This window comes from Terrapene carolina, unplaced genomic scaffold (assembly GCF_002925995.2).
Source record: "Terrapene carolina triunguis isolate 2854851 unplaced genomic scaffold, T_m_triunguis-2.0 Scaffold211, whole genome shotgun sequence".
NCBI classification, from domain to species: domain Eukaryota; kingdom Metazoa; phylum Chordata; order Testudines; family Emydidae; genus Terrapene; species Terrapene triunguis.
Genome location: NW_020664562.1, coordinates 23,435,619 through 23,460,086, shown reverse-complemented (window position 1 = coordinate 23,460,086; position 24,468 = coordinate 23,435,619). Strand labels below are relative to the sequence as shown.

Sequence of the window (24,468 nt, the reverse complement as noted above, 5' to 3'; positions counted from 1 at the left end):
CAAATTCAACCCGGCAAGGTCGATTTCAGCGCTAATCCCGTCGTCAGGGGAGGAGTACAGAAATCAATTTTAACAGCCCTTTAAGTCGAAAATAACGGCTTCGTCATTTGGATGGGTGCAGGGTTAAGTCGATCTAATGTTGCTAAATTCGACCTAAACTCGTAGTGTAGACCAGGGCTATGACTATTTGCCCCACCCCTTTCTGCACAAAACAAAGTACATCTGCTCACAGAAGGCTCCTTTCCCATAGGGCCCTGAGACAATCTAGAGCCTGATTTGGCCACTATAAAACCAGCTCTAAATCAGTGCTCTTCCTTAGTGCTGCATCCCCCTCTGCATCAGTGCTGATCTCAGGGCACCGAGCTGGCCTGGTTTATAGGAAACCATCATATTTAAGGAGGTAAGATTTCTGGCATGGGTATATTATTCCTGCCATTGTTAATTACAGAAGCTTTTTTTTTGTCCTAACTGTGGGATAAGAGGTGCCTTCATGCATCATGTATGTTGCATGTCTGAAGTAACAGCATGCTACATGTAATTGTATCCTCAGAAATATTGTGTAAACAAGTTGGTTGTAATATTCCAACCTACCAGTGATCTTCCTTAAAAACTACAACCCAGAGCAACTTAATTCCTTCTCAAAAATTAAAAAAAATAGAGGATTGCCAATTCAGGAGAATAATTCTGGAGAAGGATGAATACAGTAGTGGAGACAATGAATAGCTTAAAGAAAGGAAACCTCCAGAAGATGACTGCTTCTCTAGAGAATTTTATAAAGCTTATAAAAGCTACTGGTCCTGAAACTAAATTCCAGTTTCATCCCCCACATACAGTTTAAGAAGCAGTCATAACATTAATCCTCAAACCCAAGAGAGATCCTAAATTCCATGGTAAGTTAAGGTCAACCTTTTGATTTTATTAATCAAAGACAATAAATTGTCGACAAGCATGTTGAACAATCACCACAGCCATTTTGACCACCAAAGGACCCATATCAAGTGGGCTTAATGCCAAAAGGCAAGCCATGAAGAATTTATGTCGGATCTTGAACATCATCTTGGAAATCAGAGAGAAGCTGAAACCATTTGCTGCTATTTCTCTGGATGCAGAGAAAGCTAAATCAGTTGAATAAAAGTATTTGGTTTCTAACTCAGCTTTTTAGTGTGGTTGCAAAGACAAATGATCATATACAGTAAATTCAAAGTTTTTAGGCAAAGCTAGTTATAAGAGAACATCAAAATGTGCTGCAAGATGTCATATATGCAAATAGTCTATGAATAAACACTCTGAAACTTGAATTTGCTATACATAGCCACTTCATGAACAATGAACAAAAGGAAAACCAGAAAAGAGAGAAACTAGAAACAGAAGAGCTAAACAGAGCATATTCAATAATACATTGAATAAGAAATTCCTAAGCATTGATTAGATCATTTTTTCATTAACATAAGTGTATACTCCAACAATGACATTTTTAAAATATACAGAGCCATGCAGAACTAGTGTGTACAGAAAGAGATAGGAGATAAAGCTACATTGGTCCTTATTATTTAAGGCCCCATCCTTCCTTTAATCACAGAGACTACCAATGTAGGTTTGTGCAAACGAGTTTTAATTCGGTTTCCATGGCATTCTTGGTGGGAGGGGAAGGCACACAGTTTTCCCCAATGAAGAGACAAGAAGTTGTACCTCTGCCCCAACCTGCAGATCAACAAAGATTTCTGGGTACCCACTGGAGCTGAGGGGTATCCAACAGAAAGCCCTAGATCTCTACTCTGCTGCTTGATCTCACCAGCTCACAGAGCATGAATTCTGGACATTAAGGCTAAATCGGTCTGAGTTGCACAAAGAAAGGGCTCTCAGAGTTGAAGATCTGTTAGAAAATAATTTGTGTCTTTCTCAGATTTACAGAAATAAAGGAGGGTTATGTACAACACATTCTGGGCAACCGAGAGCTAATATGAAACGACTCATAGGCCCTGCCTTAAACTGATAATCTGACTGCAAATTTCAGGAATCCAATTTATTTATTTATTTATTTATTTATTAATGGAGATATCCTATCTCCTAGAACTGGAAGGGACCTTGAAAGGTCATCGAGTCCAGCCCCCTGCCTTCACTAGCAGGACCAAGTACTGATTTTTGCCCCAGATCCCTAAGTGGCCCCCTCATGGATTGAACTCACAACCCTGGGTTTAGCAGGCCAGTGCTCAAACCACTAGGCCAGTGCTCAAACCACTGAGCTATCCCTCCCCCCCCAATTTAAACTATACCCAATTTCTCACCTACACAGATTACTGATTTAAAGCAATCCGAGTGTAACAGCACAATTAAGGGCAGTATTGAAATGAAAAATACCAATACCTAAGCATACACTAGGCTACACTCTGGTGAAGTGAAATATAGATCTTCAAAAATTACAACAATCTAAAACATTGAAGAAGTTATATAGGACAATGTTGCAAATGCATTATCTTTACGTACATGTTAGTGATAAATAGCTTTCAGAGTATGTTACATAGGTTAAGACCATTCACAACTCTTTATGAAAATAATAGGAGGAAGGGAAGAAAAGAAGCTATACAAAAAGACATCAAATTGACAATACCAGAAGGCTTTTCTACTTTACACCGTCACATGGATTTCCAGGTGTTTCTAGTTTAACCTGGTTAAAAACAGCTCTGATGCCTACCAAAGAGGTAACTTGGGAGATATTTATGAAAAAATGAAACACTATTTTCTGGAACTGAAAGGATAACATTAATATCTAGCACACACATTTTATGAAAGGGTATCATAAAATGGAGAAATACTTGAAAGGAGTTATACCAGGGATGCATTTGGTTCAGTACGTTTAATGAGATTTGGATACACAAATCCTTTTGGAAGTCTGTGACAGATTGGTGTTATTTGTCAATAATCCATATTTGCTATAGAACAGAATGAATATTGAGAAAATCATCATTTTAAAATGAGTCCTTTCTGTTTAAACTCTCACGCAAAACATAAAGGACTCCAGCTGCAGGTTGAAACCTACTGTCAGCAAAATTAACATGTGAAAGTCTGGTGGTTAGCACAGCACAAAGAACAGACAGCCCACTAAGTGGGAGGGATGACGGCTTTGAATTAAGATGTGAAAAATGTACAGAAAAACAGGAACTTAAACTGTACAACTCATCCCCACAAGGGTACACCTGGATAACTACTTTTGTGAGCAAGGTCACAGGAGGGCAAATCAAAACTGTGATAACTGAAGGATCCTAGTGAGGAAGAGAGAGAGGATGACATGAAATATCCAAAAGCAGAATTTGCATCTCCAGCACTGGCTGCCAAAAAGGGTCTCAGAGACCAACGGGACCACACACAAAAAACATACTGTAGAAAAGCAAAATATTGCTATTTAACCTAAAATGACACACAGGGAATACACCTAGACTAGTTAAGCAGAGTATAAAACTAGATACATCATGCATGCTGTTTACTTGTTTGAATTCAATTGTCTCTGCTTATTCTTAATAAATCTTGTGTTACTTATGAGGATTTCATGCACACCATCCCAGAGATGTGAGACAACCTTCCAGCTATAAGAGAGCCAAGGAAGAGCATCTAGAGCCCAGTCCACTGAGGATTTTTCAATCAAGAAGGCAAAGACAAGAGGATCACCTTAATTTAGGTCTCTTGCAGTAAGGCCTGTGGTCCTAATGATGAAGAAGAAATGCCTAATGACCACAGATGGGAATCAGATTTAAGGGGACAAAACAATAATCAAGGTGCAATCACCACCTATTCGAGTCAAGAAAAACATTTATTCTACATGTTAATGGAGCTAGAAAGAGGCTCAGGGAAAAACCTATATAATGATGAAGACTATTATGGGGCAGAGAGACTGAATTAATTGCTGAGTTTTAATTTGCATCTTAGAAACATTCAATAAACTTATGTATTTTGATATACAAAAAAATGAGTCTATGTAACAATACAAGCAGCAAACACAATGTAAAAAAAAAACCAAACAAAAACAAAAAACATAACCATGAAGTTCCTAGATGGTTGTCACTATGCTGAACACTATGGCTGTTCTGAATCATATGGTAACAGCAGGGATAGATCTCAGATCCTCCTCCCGCCAAAAGTACAACTCTCACTACCTCTTGAAGAATCTGTTATCTGCTAGCACAGTCTATGGCAGACAGCTGAGAGAATCTGATGCCACCCTGCTAGAACAAAGTGGTAAAAACACATACAATATCTCACCAATTTCTCTACCTTTACATTTGCTTCATATTTCTTTCTTTCTGAGTATCTAAAAATCAAATTTCCCCAGAACTTCCAGTCTTCTCACAGGAGAGTTTTTAAAACTATATTCTGTGTCAGCATAAAGACTGTGTGAGAAAGTCAGTTTTAATACTAAAACTTGCTCAGGGTTTTCAGAAGTTAAAGCATCCTGCTTCAGATAATGTCCTTACTTAAACAGGTCTTTCTCATAGGAGGCTTCCTGTTCTCACCGACAGAGACTGCCAAGCTCTGCATACTGAATACCCAAGCACACTTTTACTTGGTCTACTTCTGTATTTTTAGCTAAATGACTATTGCATCGTATTCCCATTAGCAACTTTTCTCCCTACATCTTTACTCCTATCTCCTTTTCTTCTATTTCTTCTTCTTTTTCTACTAATTCTTTAAGCTACTTCTCCCTACTACTCCTTTTTCTCTAAGGCCCAGCACAGTAATAAATATGTCTACATAAGGCCACAGAAAAATTCTGGGGTGCTTCTGTTTCCTATTTTGGACTTGCATTGCATGAGAGCTGGACATACTCATTGTTCAACCAGGTCCTTAATGCTCTACTTTTACCTTTTATTTCTGTTCCTCCAAGCCTTTTCCCCAAATGTCAATCTGTTTCTTTAATTATATCCTCCCCTTCATATGTATGTCCTGTCTTTGCTTTAAATCCATCCCCTCTATCATCTTCCCCATGTAGCCTTTTCCTTCACTGGCTGAAGAATAGCTTCCACTTCCTCTTTTCCTTACCACAACAGGTTTTCTTTCATGCTGTCTCCCTTCCATGCTCACAGGCAGAGGTTGTTAATCTCAAAAGGTAAAATACCACCGCACAAGACTCTCCCATCGTGTTGCAACAGCTGAGCTCATAAACATTTTGGTTACGAATGTGAGCCAAATCCTATTCACCTTAATCATTGACTTCAATGGGAACTACTCAGGAGAGGCAAGCAGGATTTGTCCGTGTTGTTTTGCCATAACAACGCAAACCCAAGTTTCTAGGACATCCAAGAAAGCCCTTCAAGGCCAAAGCTTTTACATTTTTTGTTTTAAACATGGCATCCATTTTACTTATTTAACCATGTTCCCATTGGTTCTCTGTACAATAAAAATGTGTGTTCCACTGCGCAAATAAAAAGCCAATTGTTTGTAATCAGGTATGCCCAAGCCCAATTTAGATGCTAGATACAGTTATACAAGCATTCAACACACAAAGTGAAACATGGTTTTTGAAAGAGAAATATTATAACCCCAATCCTATTAAACATCCATTTTTCAAGATACATCTTTTTTTAAAACTTGATGACACTTATTCTCTTAATACTGAATGATTTGCATATGGACAGGCTGGAAGGCAGACTAACCGTATTAGCAAATATTATTGTGGGATTCAAAATGCACATCAATCATTTTCATGTCTACTTCCAAGGTATGCATGCAAGTCCCACTGTGCAAAACTTAAACAGTAACTTATTCATAAACTATTAAAGAGACTGATTCTGCTTTATAAACACCAAAGCAGTTTCATTTCCAGGGAATAAGGAGAATAATAAAACTAAATATCCTGACATATCAAAAGCCCAGGGAAAAAGTTATTCTGATGCCTAGCAGTTCATATGCTGCTGTGCTTGTAATGGGACATTTCAACAAGTCACAGTTAAAGGCTATGGGAACTGGAACAGGGCCAAGGGAAGAGGCTTTATGCCACTTAGAAACTGTGCCCCCTCTATTCCAGATTGCTTTTGTTTTAACATTTTGTTTATTTGTACACTAATGTTTTACAATGTGTTCTGTCAAATTACAGGAAGCTACAAAACATGCACAATTGGTCCCTGAAAGAATTAGACAATTTCACCCTTTTTGCTTGCAAGGCCCGGATAGCAGCAAATCACGTGCACCACAGCATGAATACTGCACACATTTGGCATAAAGGTCTGGCTAGGATCGGAGACAGCCATTCTCAATCTCAATCTACACTCAAGTTTCCCTTCAGTCTACACAGGATTTGCTGTCAACTCACTTTAATTGTTGTGAGTTTACATCAGAAAAGCCAAATCATTAAACCAGACACTGTGGGAGTTTTGACTGAACCACCACTGCAGGATAGGGCCTGAATGCAAAAAAATAGACTAGAAGAAAAGAGAAGAGAAACCATCTTCTTGGAGGTTAGAGATTTTTCCTACAGAGCGAGCTGGGGGGGGGGCAGCTCTTTCTAGGGTAAAGGCAGGGTTTCTTTGTTACGGGAACTAAGGGACAATGGAACAAGCACTTGAGACGTCTCTATACGAGAATCAGGGGGACATGGAGGTAATTCCTTATATTCAGGCATAGGGGGCTCTCTTCAGGTGGAAGTACACATGAGAAAGTCTTCTCAGCAGAAGAAGGAGTACAAGAGTGTCTCCTCAAAGGGGAGCAGGACAGAACATGCAAAATTCTCTTTACAATAAGGCATCAATTCCTGGGCATCATGGAAGTGCATCAGGAGTCTCTACGGAAGGGAGAGTGTATGGCACGGACTATAGAATTTGACAAAAAGACAAATTAAAAAAAAAGGGAGCAGTGGCAGACACCTCATACATAACCTGTAGTTGCAAGTACGAAATCAGAGCTTTTCTCCTTTGACATGGAGCCTTCAGTGACACCATGGATCACAGCAGCTCTAAAGGAGACCAAGACAGATCTTGTGATGGTCTGTGCCTAATGTACTAGACTGTGACTCAACTGATCTAATAACAGCTCTGCCACAGATTGTGTGTGGAAAACTGGGTTACTCAATTCTCCCATCTGCAAATGGGGATAATTATAGGTATTCTGACATTACAGTGATAAGGCCATATAAGTATCTAGACCAGTGGTTCCCCAACTTGTTCCGCCGCTTGTGCGGGGAAAGCCCCTGGCGGGCCGGGCCGGTTTGTTTACCTGCTGCATCCGCAAGTTCGGCCCATCGCGGCTCCCAGTGGCCGTGGTTCGCTGCTCCAGGCCAATGGGAGCTGCTGGAAGCGGCAGCCAGTACGTCCCTCGGCCCACACCACTTCCAGCAGCTCCCATTGGCCTGGAGCAGCGAACCACGGCCACTGGGAGCCGCGATGGGCCGAACTTGCGGATGCGGCAGGTAAACACACCAGCCTGGCTTGACAGGGGCTTTCCCCGCACAAGTGGTGGAACAAGTTTGCGAACCACTGATCTAGACATATCATATTAACTTATCTCACAGGGTTGTGGTGAGAGTAGTTCTTTTCAAGTCTGAGATGCTCAGATGTTATGGTGATAAATGCAACAGAAAAGCCTATGAACAATCATTAACAAAAAATATCTCTGCCCTTATCGTGTAGTAGCATTAGCAAAGTTGTATAGCTGTTTTCTTGTTGACAGTTCAGGTAATAGGAGTGGGTGGAAGGAGAAGCAAAAACATCTGATGACATATTAGAGTGAGGGTAACATTTTCAAAAGTATCAAAAGTGACTTAGGCCCTTAAGTCCCATTTTCAAAAATAACTTAAGTCTCATTAAAAGTCAGTGAGAGCCTAGGAGGCCAAATTCCATTGCAAGTCAATAGGAGCCTAAGTCATTTTTGAAAATGGGACTTAGGCTCCAAATTTAGGGTAAATTTTTCAAAAATGCTTAAGAAAAACAAAAAACAAAACAGTAACTACAGCACAGAGATCTGCAGGACAGACCTAGAAACCATCAAAAAGATTAGCAGGCTCTAAGGAATGGGTCTATGCAACTTTCCCCTTCAAAAGTTACGTTTCTTTGGCCTAATCACCTTATTTTTATGGTTTCTAATTGGAAACAGAATAAGTTTCCTGGCATTAGAGTATTTTACTCTCTATAAATACAATGCTTGCCAACTACCTCACACAAATACCATTAATCTTGGTTTTATTTGGCTTAGTCCCTAACTGCACACCTAAGCCAAAATGATAAATCGCTCAAACATACTTATGGAGAACCTTTGCTGTAACCTTGAATAAGGCATCATCTTCTTATGGCCAGTCATAGCAACAGAGTCACAGCAGGATGGAACCTTACCTCCACTCAGGTCCTGTCTAGGTAAGAGATCTCATTGAAGGCACTCTCTTACAAATTCTTGATGCAATTATTTTTTTCATACATAGCAAAAGATTATCTAAAACAAGTCCTAATGGGAGAACTTCCTATCAGAAAACAAACTGCATTAACCTTTGGTGGATTTAAGTCTGGGGTAGGAGCCATGTTCCCTTAAGGAAGTAAAATAATGATTGTTTTACTTTGTGTGAAAGTTTGCACACAAATCACAGAATATCAGGATTGGAAGGGACCTCAGGAGGTCATCTGGTCCAACCCCCTGCTCAAAGCAGGACCAAGCCCCACACCGATTTTTGCCCCAGATCCCTAAATGGCACCCTCAAGGATTGAACTCACAACCCTGGATTTAGCAGGCCAATGCTCAAATCACTGAGCTATCCCTCCCCCACCCAGGCAGGGAAAAAGTAGGCAAAGTTTTTACAAACAAACTTCCCCATGGTCATTTGCAACAGGAAGTTAAAAGTGATGATAAATGGGTTACAATATTAGGAAACAGTTATGTAAAAAATGGCAAAAAGATGCATTAAAATGTTTATAAGATCAATAAGAGATAAAAGTTTCACTCTGGAGCAGCATTTACTGAATTTTACTCACTAAAATATATACTTTAGAAAGAACGCATAACAGTTTATTTCCTAAAGCTGCTAAGCAAAAATCCCATTAAGATAATCATCAGTCAGTAATCCGTCTCTAAATCTTCAGAAGCACATTTATGAGTTAGGAAACTTCTCCCACATATGTGGGGAAGACCTTATAGTGCAACATTGGTAAAACAATGAGTCAAAAGGTGCTTCCCTTTGAGTAGGCGTCATCTATCCTCCCACAAATTGTCTGCCAGATAATCATTGTAATCTATTTATTATGCGGAAAAGCACAGTTAAGTTGAAGTGAGATATTTGTTTTTAAAAAATGAACATAGGAAAATAAAGGCATGTTTCAAACCAGTGTGCAAGAGGATTTGGCAAATTTCTGTGCATTACCTGCACATGCCACTCTGAATTTACAATCCATATATTTCAATTCGACTGACAATAACTTGTGAAAACACTTGGTTTTTTTTTTTTTTTCCTTTTAGGAAAAAAGGAAGATTTTCAATTGCTTAATGAACATTTTTAAAAACTCATTTATCCATATGGGCTGCAAAAAGCCCCAAACAGCATGTAATTAGTTATGAGTGCAAGGATCGGAGGGAATGGGGTGGGAAGACTGCAAGAAGTCTATGAGCCTACACAAATTGTATGCAAACCTTATAACCCATGGAGCCTGGCTCAGCAGGGGATCTTTGCACCATAGTGAACTTTTGTCCGGGTGAACCAAGGCCACTGGATCTATGACTATTGGGATATGCAGGGTATATCTCCCTATTCAAGAAGGTGGTAGGGGAAAAAGAACAAGTTATAGCAACTGTGGCTCCACCACTGCTCAAGGCCCTTAAGAGGAACTGATCCCTATTGACCTCTGGAGACTTCCTATGCATATAGTACAAGCTGCATATGGGGGAGATGATTTGGCCTTTTCATGTGAACAACTGTAGCAGTCATACCAAAGAGAAGCCTTCTCAAGAACTCAGAAGAGCAATTTTGTAAATCATAACAAAATTTGACTAACCTGTCATAACTAAAATAAAGTATTTTAAGACTATTGTTAATACGATACTACCATCGTTCTCAAGTACATTGGACCAAATGTATCCCTAGTATATCCGCAACGCTTCTGTAAATTTAAGGAAGATTAAAACATTCAGAGCATGTCTACATTTGAAAGTTATGTGGGTTTTGTTGTTCTGAATCACTTAACACAGATAAGCTGTTTTGTGAGCAGTGCATCCACAATGCATGTTATCCCCAGTTCTTATCTTCCTTTGGGATCAGTACTTCTACATGGCCCTGAATTGTTTCAAAATAAGTGCTCAGCATTCTAGGCAGACAGCACATAGTGCAATGATCTGCCAGTAGGCTCTGTGCATTCTGGGATTTTTCTCAATCCACAGTGCAGACCACTGCTTATGGGCTCAGCCAACAAGCATAGACTGGTGAGACAAGATAGTGATACAGCCTGGCATGACCAGCAATGGTGGCTGAACTTCAGGATGACAAAGGCCACCTTCTTAGAAACCTATGCAGAGCTCACCCTGGAGCTGCAACTGTGAAACAACTACATGAGAGTTCCCCTCAGTGTAGAGAAGCACATGACCATTGTTATCTGGAAGCTCCCCACCTCCTAATTTCTACCAGTAAGTATCTAACCAGTTTGGTGCTGGTAGATCAACCATTAGGGCAGTTGTAATGGAGTTGTGGCCTGCTATCAAGGAAGTGCTGTTCCCCCAGATAATATGGCTAGGCAATGCTTACAAAGCTACTAATGGACTTCCACAGCTGGAGTTCCCAAATTGTACTAGGACCATTAAAAGGACTCATGTGCCCATTCTTTACCCCACGGACCCGAGCAGGCCTCGGACTTCATCAACAGAAAGAGCTGTTTCTCCACAGTGCTCCTGGTCTGGTTGATCACTGTGGAAGGTTCACCACTAATATGTGGGCTGGGCTGAAAAGGTCAATGATACCGTGATCTTTAGAAATTCTGGTCTGTTTTCTGCAATGAGAAATGGAGCTTCTACTCCTATTGTCTCTGTGGACACTGATGATGTTGACATTCCTCCAGTCACTCTGGGAGACTGAATTTACCCTCTGCTTCCCTTGCTTATGAAACTGGACACTTGAATAGCTGAAAGGACTCGTTTAACTATACCCTGGGCAGCTGCAGAATGGCAGTGGAGTGTGCATTTGGAAGATGGTAAGGTAGATGAAGGTGCCTGATGTTGAGGCTAGTGGTTGATGAGCAACATCTGCCTCGTGTGATAGCTGCTGCCTGTGTTTGCAGAACGTATGTCGGAGGAATGAGAGAGTCTTTCCAGAAGATGGGAGGACAAGGTGGGAAGACTTGCTGAACATTTTGAACAACCAGAGAGGCAGCCTCTATGAAATGCCACAACTGATCAGGGACAGTGTCAGGGATGCATTATGCTCTTGAGGCTTAGGCAAACTTGTAAACGTATGTACTTTTGTGTATGGCTTTTATCGTGATTTTTATCATACACAGGTTTTAAGCTTTGTGGAGTGGTACAAGGATTTTAACAAGCTTCATGTGAGGAAGTTATCTTTCAGGGATGTCTATTATAGCACAGGTGGGTATTTTACTTATTGTGCAAGGCTCTCATGAAATTTTCAAACAATGCCATGCTATTTTCAATAATTAAATAACCACACTAAGTTGAACATTATTTAATAAAAAGTGTTATTGGACATACATAGGAGTACAAAGTTAAACCCAGTGCAAAAGATTAAAAAAATAAAAAGTTCAGCATGCATTCAAATTAGTGCTTTTGTGGTCACAGATTTGTGTAGGTTTGGGAGTGTGGGTCAGAAATGTTCTCTGCATCTTGGGGTGTGGAACAGTGGTAGAAGGGCCTGAGTCCTGTGAATAAGAGAGTGAAGGGGTTCTCCCAGTATGCACTGTTCTCCTTGTCATCTGGTGGCACGGAATTTTGAGGAGAGGGCCTGTTCCTTGAAGTTGAAGTGAAGGGTGTATCCTGGCATACAGAGTTCTGAGGGAAAGGGCTGCAGAACACGGGTAGGTTGGGGTGGTGTCCTTCAGTATAATGTCACTATGTTCTCCATTAGGGTTGTTTGCCTCTCCATGATCCTCAGCAACTGTGCCTGCGAAGTACTAGCCAGTGCCCTGTCCTTTTTCTCCTCTATCATGGTTAAGGAAACCTTCCCTCCACTCCTCTGTCCACACACGGAGGTTGGTAAACCATGTCAACCCTTGACCTCTTTCTCTTCATATGTAGATTGGACAGATATTCACTCACTGATAGTACCCCTGTCCATGGTCATGCCAATGTGTTAGGTGCTATGGAGGGAAAGAGGGGAAAAATGAGTTATTGTCCAAATTGTACTCTATGCCAACAGTGATAAAATGTTGCTTTTTCCTGATTTTGGAATCCCTTTCCCAAAGACTCTCCCCAGTCTTCAGTGAGCTTGGAGATGGTAAGATGTTTTCAGACATTCTTCCCTGTTTGTGTAGGACTGCTGGGCCTGTGGTGATGAGGGGTGGTCGGAGGATGGGTTGGGTCACCTGGAGGGAAGTTTACTAATTGCACGTGCACCTATGCAGACTGCCAGTGGCAGGGCAGAGAGGAAGATGGGCCAGCAGGGAGAGGCCATTAGTTGCACATGTACCTCTGCAGGCTGCTGGCAGGCTGTGGATTGAGTTTGGGGAGGGTGAAGGAGAGCAGCAGATGCAGGTTAGTAACTGCATGCACACCTTGGTAGCCTGTCTTTATCTTGAAGGAGGTTCCCAAAAGGCAGAAAAGGATTTTGTTCAAAAAAAGCAATGTGCAAACCAGGACAACATGCCATACTATTACTTGCCAGGATGGTGCTCTGAGAGCTTGTGCAGAAGTGGAAAGGAACCGCAAGGTATATGAGCAATGCTGAGAAAGCTGCACTGCTGTGCAGTCAGCATGCCAAAACAGAGCACTATCGTTCTCTCTCTCGAACACCGAGGATCAGCATAAAATGAAGCACAAAATAAAAACAATTCCATAGTAACCCAAAGAGGGCCATGCTTGAATGCCTTAAAATCCCTTTCCTTTTTGAAATGTCTATGTAACATGAGTTGAGTTCTTTTGAGGTAAATCATCCGTTTGCTCAAAGCTGAAGGAAGGCAGGCATTAATAAAACAGAGTCAGAAAAGCATTTGTAGCGCTTTTTCTTTCCTGTATCTGCTGCTACAAGAAGTGTGCCTTCCTTTCAATCTCTCATTTTTACCCACATGATGGTGCCCTCTTGAACAGAAGAAAAGGGAGGGCTGTTGACAGGAGAGAGAGATGGAGCAATAAGCACCATGGTAAGTGCTGTGGGGGCGGGACCTGTTAAGACTGAGTGAAGCGGTGGCTATGTTTGCATATTTCAGAGAAATAAACAGTACACAGTTTTTAAACTCTCTGGCACAGTCCCCATTTTGAACATCGGGAATGCTGAAGATTAAAAGCTGAGGAGGTGAAGGGAGGATAGCCCAACATGGTGGCATCCTGACGGTATCTAACGTATATACTCGTTCATTAGCCCGTTCGTTTATAAGCCGACCCCCCAAAATGGATAGGTAAAAATAGCAAAAACTGTATGACCCTTTCGTAAGCCAACCCTATATTTCAGAGGTTGGAAAACTTTGGCTCCTGGCCCGTCAGGGTAAGCCGCTGGTGGATTGGGACGTTTTGTTTACTTGGAGCGTCTGCAGGCAGCCATTCCCAGCCAACGGGAGCTGCGGGAAGTGGCGCGTCACTTCCCGCAGCTCCCGCTGGCTGGGAACGGCGAACTGCGGCCACAGGGAGCTGAGGGACTCCATGCCTGCAGATGCTCCAGGTAAACAAAACAGCAACGTATTAGACATTCAATTCAATGATTCCACAGCGTTTAAAATCATCAAATTTTGGTGTAGACTCATTTATAAGCCGACCCCCGCTCTTTGATGCATCACTTTTTTACCAAAAATATTCAGCTTATGAACGAGTATATACGGTAAGTTGTTTAAATCTCCCAGCACAGTTGTATTGTAATATAACACATCACACTTACTGGAAGAGGTCTCCTCCCCAAATTGGGTTTCCACCTAAGGTTCAGGTTGGTCCTCTGCTTCTGTTTTTTGAGAGGAGGTCTTCTGTGTCTCTGGCATTGTCTGAGTTGGGATTCGGTGGGTTGATGAGATCCTGGATTTTAGGATAAATCCCTTTGGATCTGCATCTGCCAGGGTATCCTCAATGGAGTCCATAATATGCTGTGGTTCAGTGGTGGCGTCTCTGTCAAAAATATGGTCCAGCTACTCATAGTAGCTGCAGACCACACAAGCTCTTCCAGAGACCTTATTACGTCCCTAATATTCTTACGACAGGACCACGAGAAGCACAGGGCATGGCCGCTGGATAATCAGTTTTTTACTTGACATGTGTGAATTTGCCATAAGTTGTAGTCACATAGTGCTTCTTCTGGCTGTGGCCAACATTTTAACAGAGAAATAATATCTGGTCAAGATGACCCAGGAGCACTAGAGAGCACACAGGTAAAATAGATAGGCCAATCCAGGTAGCCAGCAAAACAGTGTAGGATACCAGGGAGAGGATTTCCAGATGCAGAACAGTTGTTTCAGGATGGGGATGCAGCCAGACCTCTTTGTTGCTGGTAAACTCATCTCACAGTTTATTAAACCTCAAATAGTAAACCTGCTTCCAAAGTGGGTTTCTTATCACAGGGTAAAACCCCAGATGATTCGCAACAAGAACTCTGTGATAAAATTCCTTACATCCATGTGTAAGGATACGTCTATACTTCCCTCCGGGTCCGGCGGTAAGCAATCGATCTTCTGGGATCGATTTATCACGTCTTGTCTAGACGCGATAAATCGATCCCGGATTGATCCCGGAAGTGCTCACCGTCTACGCCGGTACTCCTGCTCCGTGAGAGGAGTACGTGGAGTCGACGGGGGAGCCTGCCTGCCACGTGTGGACCCGCGGTAAGTTTGAACTAAGATAGTTCAACTTCAGCTACGTGAATAACGTGGCTGAAGTTGCGTATCTTAGTTCGAAGTGGGGGGTTCGTGTGGACCAGTCCCCAAAGTAACTCGGGTTAATCTGCAACATCTTTCAAGTGTAGATAAGCCCTTAGTCCCCTAGTCTACCTACCTGGCTCTTGACAAGAAAACCCTGCTTTTTTAGCAAATATATGGTATATGGTAAGAATGTTGGACATTACAGAAGTTTTTATTGCCCCGGTGCACACAAAGACCCCACTGATTTCATTGGGAAATGCATATGCATGCAGAGGAAGATATAGCATAAGCTTTAAATGAATTTCCATCTTTTCCTCATCATAAAAATTACTTCACAATCTGCAGATACCAGTCCCTTTGCCTACAGAAAAACAATCTATGTATGTTAGTCCTAAATTTAACCAGCTTCAGCTCATGACCTTTAGATAAGCCATTCTCCTGGAATCTAAACCAGTCTTTTTCAAGGTCACAGAGGCACCCTTTTAAAATGGGAGTCCCCCCCCCCCCCCAGTTGAATTTTCTCCCCATCTTGTGACGTACTGTTACAACAACACAAAAACTAACTTGGGTCACCTGTATTACTTAAGGTAGACACTTCTGTTAAATACTTTTATTGCAGTGAATGAATTTTGGCAATGGCAAAAAAAATAATTAAAAACGATTCATTTAGAAGCACCAGTCACACCATGCACATGTGAAACAAGACTGTTTTTCTTGGGGAAACTGAGATATATCAAACACTGTTATTTCATTATAAATGATGTCATAAACTAGCACACAACTTACCAATTAAACAAGTTTCTCTCTCAGGACTATAAGAGTCTGCTCTGCTGAACTTTACAAATCAGAGACTTTGCATGCAGCAAAACGTAAGGACCCGGCTTACAATGACAAATGATGATTTAAGAAATTATCTCTCTTGTGAAATAAGCAAACAAGAAATTCTGGGATGGAAAGAGACCAAGAAACTACTCCAATGTCCATCCCCCAAAGGACTTCCAGAGTTGTGTTCATTTGTTTCAGTTTGGCTATGAACAGAGCTAATTGCTGCTGTCACAGTGCTGCTCTACTGGATGATGGCCACTTCTGTGTGATGGCTTTCCACAGTTATGGAATAAAAGCAATTTCAACTTTACTACTTCTTAGTGGATTAAGGTATGCTTAGCTATAAATATACTACTAAAGTTGTTAAATGCTAGTGTACATTTATTAATCCTCATAAATATTATTTCTTCCATAGCTCTAATCCTATATTTATTGTATACATACATCTTTTAGAATTAAAGGTCAATATCAAAATGCACTGAAAAGCTATTTCTAATCTGCAGCCCACAAAAAAAAAATTATACTCTGGATAAGTTGTATGCACCTAGATAATTCATTTAAGATAAATAAATATTTGGCAACCAAATCATCAAATAAAACATTATAAAGTACTAGAAAAATATTTTTAAAAGCTCTAGTTAATTTCAGTTTTCTCCACATCTTTGCCAGTTGGCTGCACCAAGTTTCATTCACCCTACTGATAAACAGTAAGGGCTGAGTGGCATACATACGACCATCAAAAATAATGCCTTTTTTTTTTTTTTTAGTAAGTACCTCATAGCACAGAAAAAACCAGCAAGCAGATCAGTACAGACCAAAATGGAAAATCATTTGTTTGACCTTTGATAAAATAAGCAAACAATGGGTCAAGGACATTAACAATTCCCTTAAACATGAAAGGGTGAACTTCCGTATCTAAAAATATTCCCTTCTGTAGCAAAAATCTTATGACAATTTTAAACAGTAGGAATGGTTTTGAGGGAGCTACAGTTCCCTGGTGACATATAGTGGAAATCCTGACAACTTTAGCTCTTACATTGTAGAAGTATGTTATACCATTGCCCAGATTAAATGCATTTAACAATTGATCATAAAATCTCCCTCAATTTTAAATGCCTGAATACTAACTTTCAAACATTTTTAAAGAGCAATTTCACTTTTGCATCTTAGGTAAACCTTAAAATGTGGACTAAATTCAACTCTGGCACAATTTACGCAGGCATAACTCTCATTCAAATCAGTGGTCAACATGCCAGCAATGCCAAGGCTGAATTTAATCCGCAGTGATAGAAAAGCACAACAAGTTAAAGTGCCTTAGCATCAAAACCCTGCAATTTTATCTTGTGGACTACAGTTCACCTTTGAAGAAACACTATTAAAAGTACAACACCCGAATTTAACTAATTGCAATTACTTAGAAGAGCCTACATGAATAGTGTTTGGTGTTCCCCCTGCTGGTTTTGCACTTAACTTACAAACACTATTCCTCTGGGTATGACTTGATAATACTGGTGTTTAAAGGATGTTTTGGCATGATAAGGAAATGGAAAAGGGAAAAATAAGATTAGGCCTGTTCAGCTTAGAAAATAGATGACTAAGGGAGGCCGGGGGTGCAGGGAATATGATAGAAGTCTATAAAATCATGAGTGGTGTGGAAAAAGTGAATAGGGAAGTGTTATTTACCCTTTCACACAATACCAAAGCTAGGGGGCACCTGATGAAAGTAATAAGCAGCAGGTTCAATACAAACAAGAGCTAGTGTGGAAAAAGTACAACGCAGAACTGCCTTGTGGCACTTATAACCATGGGAATGTTACGATGGCCAAAAGTATAACTGGATTCAAAAAAAGAACAGGGTAAGTTAATGAAGGATAGGTCCATCAATGGCTATTAGCCAAGATGATCAGGGTCACAACCCCATGCTCAGGATGACCCTCCACTTCTGACTACCAGAAGTGGATCACTCCAAATTTCCCTGTTCTGTACACACCCCTGAAGCTCTGGTACAGGCCACTGTCAGAGACAGGATACTAGGAAAGATGGACCATTGTCTAACCCACTATGGAAGTCCTTATGTTCTTATGATGCTGAAGTTGTGTTTGTTAAAAGAAAGAGGCATGATCATTTAAAATACATTTTTATTCACATAATATGACTATCTGAAGTTCTGGATAGCTGTCCAAAAGCTAAATAATCAAATATGTGTATTAGCACAAGTGCCCAACATGAACCCCACTGCCAACTAGGACTCTCCCATCACCCATTAAACCCCACTTTTAAAGCCTGAGACAAAAGAAACTCTGAAGTGTGACCTCAAGGTTAGCAAATTTGGGTTTGAGCAAACAACTGAGGGAAGCAAGTTCCAGAACTGAAATCATGAAAAAGTGTAGTGCTGGAAGGGACCTCAAGGGGTCATCAAGTCCAGATCCCTGCACCGAGGACCCTTCATTGAAACAATGAAGTATACCTCCAACCCCCTCCTGATTAAACCCAGGAGTTTTTAGTTCATACACCTCAGCTGATTTCAACAGCTGCAGTATCTTCCAGAAAGAGGGTCAATCTCTCCAGTAACCAGGATCCAAACCATCTACCACTTTATAGGTTAAATGAAAGTTGTTCTAAAGAATCCATTTTTCCATGAAAACTTTCATGAAAGTTCTTGCTGAGAATATTTTTATACAGCTCTAGTTAAAATCAATCAGTACCTGGAATTCAGTAGGTAAGGTACTTTTTGCAATAAGTGCTACTAAACAAATGAGTATACATACTTTGCACTAGTTGTAGTTACTGGCTAGTTCAACTTCTAAGATGTGCGTGTTTCATAAAAGCAATCCTGAGCATTGCTGCTATCCGAGCCTTCCATCTCATCTTTAGACTAATCAGACCCTGAGGCTTTGGACATTAGTAACAAGAAGTGGGCACACTTCCTCCATGAAGGGAGCCAATTGTCATCCCCAGCCTTTCTTGTTCTATTTACACAGTCAATTAGCATTTTTGAGATCTTATCTAGTTTGAGTTTCAGCCAGCTTACCCTCACATCCAAGCCTCAGCCCTAGCCACAAAGGTAAATAATATGTTCAAACAGAGGTGACAGGACTATTTATTTCTGAGGGGGGGGGGAGGGGAAATCAAACTATTTTCATTTTATCAAACAGATTACAATGACTATCTGCATGCAAGAAACAGGAGTCATATAAAAATATTTCCTAGTAAAGCTAAATTATATTGATTGACACCTATTGGAGAACAAAATGATGCACAGAAAAGTTAAAATGAATTAATGATTTATAGAACTAATGTCATTCAGAAATTATGTCATTTTGATCGATATAATGGCGTTTACCATGGAATGTAAACGCAAGGACAGAAAGGGGGGAAAAGGCAATGCGCACACATATATGCCTTAACTTATGCTTGAAACGCTCCTTCTATTTAACAACTTAGTCAGGATTTTTGCTATTTTGAGAACAACCACAACCTCCCCCAATATCACTCAATTTCAAGTGACATAACTTTGCAACTAAATGTGAAGCTGAAATTGTGAATGGTCCAATAATTTTTTACCTACATTTAACTCTCCTTTAATTGCACACATTACAGTACTTTGATGATTGTTATTTAGAGAAGTAGTAAATACTTACAAATCTGGAGTTACTGAATTGCAGTACTTCCACTGTAAAATATGCAGCAGTAAATCCCATGTGTCAACAACCAAAAAGCTATCTTTTTCTGTACTATATCAATGAAATTCTACTAAAATGACATACCACTGGTATTTGTTCTATCTTCCAATACACTAAACATTGTGAAATTATACACTGCAATACTACACTAGAAAGTTCATAAGCCAAATTCACTGCTGGCATGATGAAGTTCCAGTTTATACCAATAGTGAATTTGACTTGATGTCTTTATATATAGTCACTAATGGACTAAAAACTTCTGTAGCTTTCTTTAACATATGGGTCTGAAAAACAAAAGAATTTGCATTAAAACACCTGTAGCATTTAATAGGAAAACTGCCTGCCTCATAGTTCCAGTATTTTTTCAAATACAATGCTTTGCACTTCTAACATTCCCCCATCTACAGGATCTTTGATTCTTTACAAACATTAATGAATTGATCCATATCCCACCCAGGCGGTGGACATTATCCTCTTTTTACGTATGGGAAAAGAAATACACAAAAAAGTTAAATACTTTCCCAAAGTCACTAAGTTACTCACAGAACTGTAAACAAATCCCAGATAATACTAAAAATAATAAAAATCTTTGCTACCAAACTACAAGACCCAAGTGTGTGCTAAACACAAGTGTCTAGGCCCCTAATTTGCTCTGTTATAGTGGTGCCATCCAATTAAAAATCAATAGGATGCGCCAGTGTAAGTGATAATTCAGTCCCTACTGTTTAAAAGAATGTTTTTGTCTATTAAAATCTAAACCTACCAAGAATCAAACAGTCATGGTCAACAAATCATGCCAATAATAATAGCAATGTTTGCACAACAGCAAAGCATGTAACAGAAGACAATATGCTCCAACTACAGTCAGTCTTTTCCTGAGTTCACAGCCTACATAGAAAATGTCAGAGGGCCAACTTAAATGTCAGAGCACAAAATTATGCCGTTAATTATTCCCAGGCACTCCAACGAAGTCAAGTTCTGCTTCGGGAAAAGCGAGCGTGACAGGGGTGTAAGGGGGGGAATGTGGCCCTGTGACTCAGCTCTCATTGATGTTCTGACACACCGCAGCTGAAGTGCAGAGACACCCAAATCCCAAGGAGACGGGCACATGGGAGAGAGGGTGAACGCACTTGCGGTGAGCCCCATCAGGACTACACGCCGCGTTACTTCCTCTTCCCTTAGGAAGATGCCGAGCAGGGCATCCCGAGGGCGAGCAGCTCCAAGCGCCGGGCTCAGCGCGGACAAGCCCCCCACCAGGGAACCCGCTCACCCACTCCCCAGGGCTGCCGCAAGTGAACACACCCCGCTCAAAGCGGGGGCGCCCCCGGAGCCCTGCTCGTGGGCGGGATGTCAGCGGCTCACCGGCAGCGGCAGAGTCAGGCAAAGCGCCGAGCAGCCCCAACGCTGCGAACATACGCAGCAGGGAGGCTGCCAAACCAGCATCCCCAAGAGCCCGCAAACTGCACACCGGCCCCCCCCCGCGCGCGAAGGGACCCCCCGCGCTGCCCCCCGGGCTGCAGCTGGGGCAGCCCGGCCACCCGGGGCAGCGGCGTTCCCAGACCTACCTCTCAGCGGGTCTGTCAACCCGGGACACCCCCAGGAGCAACTTCAGAGGAAACGGCAACAACTTTCCCTGCGCTCCAGGGGTGCAGCCCGGCTACGCCATCCGGAGCCAGCTGCCCCGGGCGGAACGGGCCGCGGCGGGGGCCGCTCCGAGGTGCCTGCGAACGCCCTGGTCGCCCCGAGCGGGAGGAGGAGAGAAGCGCCCACCCGCTCCGCCAGAAACCTGCGATTCACCCCATCGGGCTGCGACTCCGAGCAAGTTGGAGCAACACGCACCGGGGCGGGGCCTGCTTCTCGGCCGCGTCAATCAGCGCCCAGCGGCCCTGCTATTGGGCGAGGGGCGGGGACAGCGCCGCGATGGGCGCGCGGAGCCGCGGCCCTCGGAGACTCCTCCTCCCTTCGGCCTGCTCGCTCTGCGCCCCTCCCCCTCCCCTCCAGTTGATAGATGAGCTCCGAGCGCTTCTTCGGCCTTTCCCCTGCCCCGGGGCGGGTCGTTTCCTCGCAGCAGCGGAGTGCCGGGCTGGGAGAGGCGAGGACATGCAAAGCGTGTTGCTTGGAGGACCAGTCCCTCCCTTCAGCCAGACACACTGGCCGCAGTTTGTCATGTACATTTGACTTTGGTTTAAACCCCAGACACGTTATGCAACATTCCAGCTGAGTTTTTCCAGGACAAGTTTGGGATAATATTTTAACTTTGTCTTTTCAAGATCTGGGTAAAAGATTGCCCGATCTAGCCAATGGGGCCCAATCTTGCTAATTCTTCCTGTTAATAATGGACAAGTGTGGATGTAGGCACTCCTTTAACATTAAAAAAAAGAAAAGTCATTAAAAAAAAAGTCATATTGCTGCAGCTGGTCCAGATTCTGTCGGTGGGTCTTCCTGGATTTAGACAGTTTTTGGTTGCAGTCTCTCAAATTCTACTGCCTAAATAGAGAATATTGCCACTCTTGCTGCAGTTTATAAATCTGGACCCTACTGCACCCCAGTGCAACAGTGTTACCAAAAAATACTTCAGATTCAGCATCTGTATCCTGATGGCGTCTGCCAAATAGTACCATCATAAGACAGAGCAAGTGTTGCTTCTACTATTACACACACACACATGCAAGTGTTGCTTCTGCTATTACACACACACACACAAATTGGCTCCAATACATCCTAGTACTGCAAAAACTCAGTTTTGCCATTGTATCCTGTTGCAGCTGGCTAATTTTAGGCTGCATAACCCTGAATTTTACTGACAAAACCTTCTCTGACATATGCACCTTATCCTAATCCACTGTAATAACCCAGATCCCAAAGTATCATGGTGCAATTTAGGATGATATAGGAATTATAAAGTCACAAAGTGATTGGCTGGCATGTCCTAAGGGCACTTTTAGATCCATGTTAGGTCACTAATTTCTCTATGAAGTGTATTGACTGATCTGCTAGAAGATTAATTATTGTTGTAGTAAACAGGCTGAATATTTGTTTTCTATGCTAATACTGTAGGTAAACATTTAACAGGACCTTTAAATTTCATGTACATTATAACCCTGGAGGGAAAACATAACAGTGGTAATAGCTAGAAGAAGGAAAATAATTTGAAAAGGAGAAGATGGTTGGTTGCTATTGTGTTCTATAATTTAGATGTGCGAGTCTGTGCCAAGTTCCTTGTTTTATAGGTGGAAGTCTCCCTCCTGCTTATAACAACCTTCAAACTGACTCATATTAATAGAATGAATCAGGTATTTTCATTATGCAGAACAGTAGAAGAGAATGATAGTCAGAAGTGGAGTGGGCTAACTGAAACTGCATTTGGACTGGAAGGCACAACTCTTGGCTCTGTCAAGAACTCACTGCATGATCTTCAGTAAGTGACGTAACCTGTCTGGGCCTAATTCATCCCTGTTGTAACTCAGCAGAAGTTAAGGGCAGAGTTGGTTGGGAACAAGTATTTCCATTCTGTGGAGAATTCTGACACTTTGGTGAAGAATTGTTCCCAATTGGAATGAAAAGCCAAAATTTTGAAACTTCCTGAAAAACCAAACCAAAACAAAAAATATAAGAAATTTGATTTGCAACCATTTAAATGTTTTGTTTAGATAATATCAAATAGTTTTATTTTTAAAAAATCAAAATGTTTCATTTCGTTAAGGTAAAAACATATTTCAATACAATTGAAATGTTTTGTCTTCACTATGGTTTTAATTAATTTCACTTAGACTTTTACTACATTAAAATATGATTATGCATATTAACAGTGTGTACATATATTATAATTAATATTTTAATATATAAAAATCTAAACTATGAAAACAGTAGTTGAAACAAAACGTTATTGAAAACCTTATTGAAACTAAATATTTTGATGTTATCAAAACAAAGACATTTAAATTATTTGTTTTGCTATTTTCCTGTCATTTTTTTAAATTAATATGTTCCTGCAAAACATTTTGATTGTTGACAACTGCATTTCTTTTATGAAAAACTGTTCTGTCAAAAAAATTTCAGCCACCTCTAGGTAAGGGTTCATAATAGATGAATCCTTTAAGCCTCATTTTACCAATCTATAAAATGAGTTTGATAATACTAACCTCCCTGACAATTAATTATTATGAGAATTAATTATTGAAGCATATTTTGGGGTCTGTAAATGCTGCTTTATGTTGCTCTAGTGTCCATTCCCCAACTTCCCCTTTAAAAATAATCACCATACTTAGCACATATAGCACTCTACAAATTTTAACAAATTAAGGGCCTGCTCCTCCTCCCCCTGAAGTCATTGACAAAACTCCCATTAACTTCAGGGAGAGCAAAACTGAGCCTGATTCCTGAAAACACCCAAGTAAGTAAATATCATCATTTTCAATGTACCTATGGCGAAACTAAGCTACAGAGAGGTGAGTGGCATTTTAGGATGCTTTTAGAAAGGTTTATCCATTGAATCTATTTTACTATTGTAATTGTTGTAACTGTTTGTGCAGCACGCTAAGCATCTTGACTTCAACAGAGATCAGTAGTCTGATCCTGTATTGCAAATCCTATGTTCCTATGACTCCTTCAGGGAATTGTAATGATTGGTTGGATACAATTTATCAGCCTACACATTTCAATTTGTAATTAAAATACTTTGCTACTACCACTAGCTCTACTGTTTTGTCTTTTATCCCTTCCTTGTCCTCCCCCCCGATTTTACTATGCCTCTTAAAAATACTAATTCACTGCTTCCTGCAGCACAAACCCCATACGTCACGCCTGCCTCTGAGGTGCCAAGCACTCATTTTCAATGGCACTGCTGAGCACCTCCTGGAATTAGGCCCAAAATCTTTATTCTCTGAAATTACTCTGTATTTCAGTGGTATCACTGTGAATCAAGTGAATCTACAGCTGCAGTCATGAATACTCTCTTTAGATTAAACAATTTAGTAAGTAATCTTATAAAACTGCAGAAACAGGCA

The 24,468-nt window shown here is 41.1% G+C and overlaps 1 protein-coding gene across 5 annotated transcripts in view; it reads right to left on the bottom strand.

Annotated features, from left to right (window-relative positions):
• LOC112109868 (transforming growth factor beta receptor type 3) overlaps positions 1–21,285 on the bottom strand; it is a 177,109-nt gene extending 155,824 nt beyond the window's left edge. For all 5 annotated transcript variants that reach the window (XM_026655909.2, XM_026655905.2, XM_026655906.2 and 2 more), the window contains exon 1: positions 21,028–21,285. The gene's annotated coding sequence lies outside the window, so the exon portion shown is untranslated. The remainder of the gene's footprint in view (positions 1–21,027) is intronic.
• Positions 21,286–24,468: the final 3,183 nt, after the last annotated feature.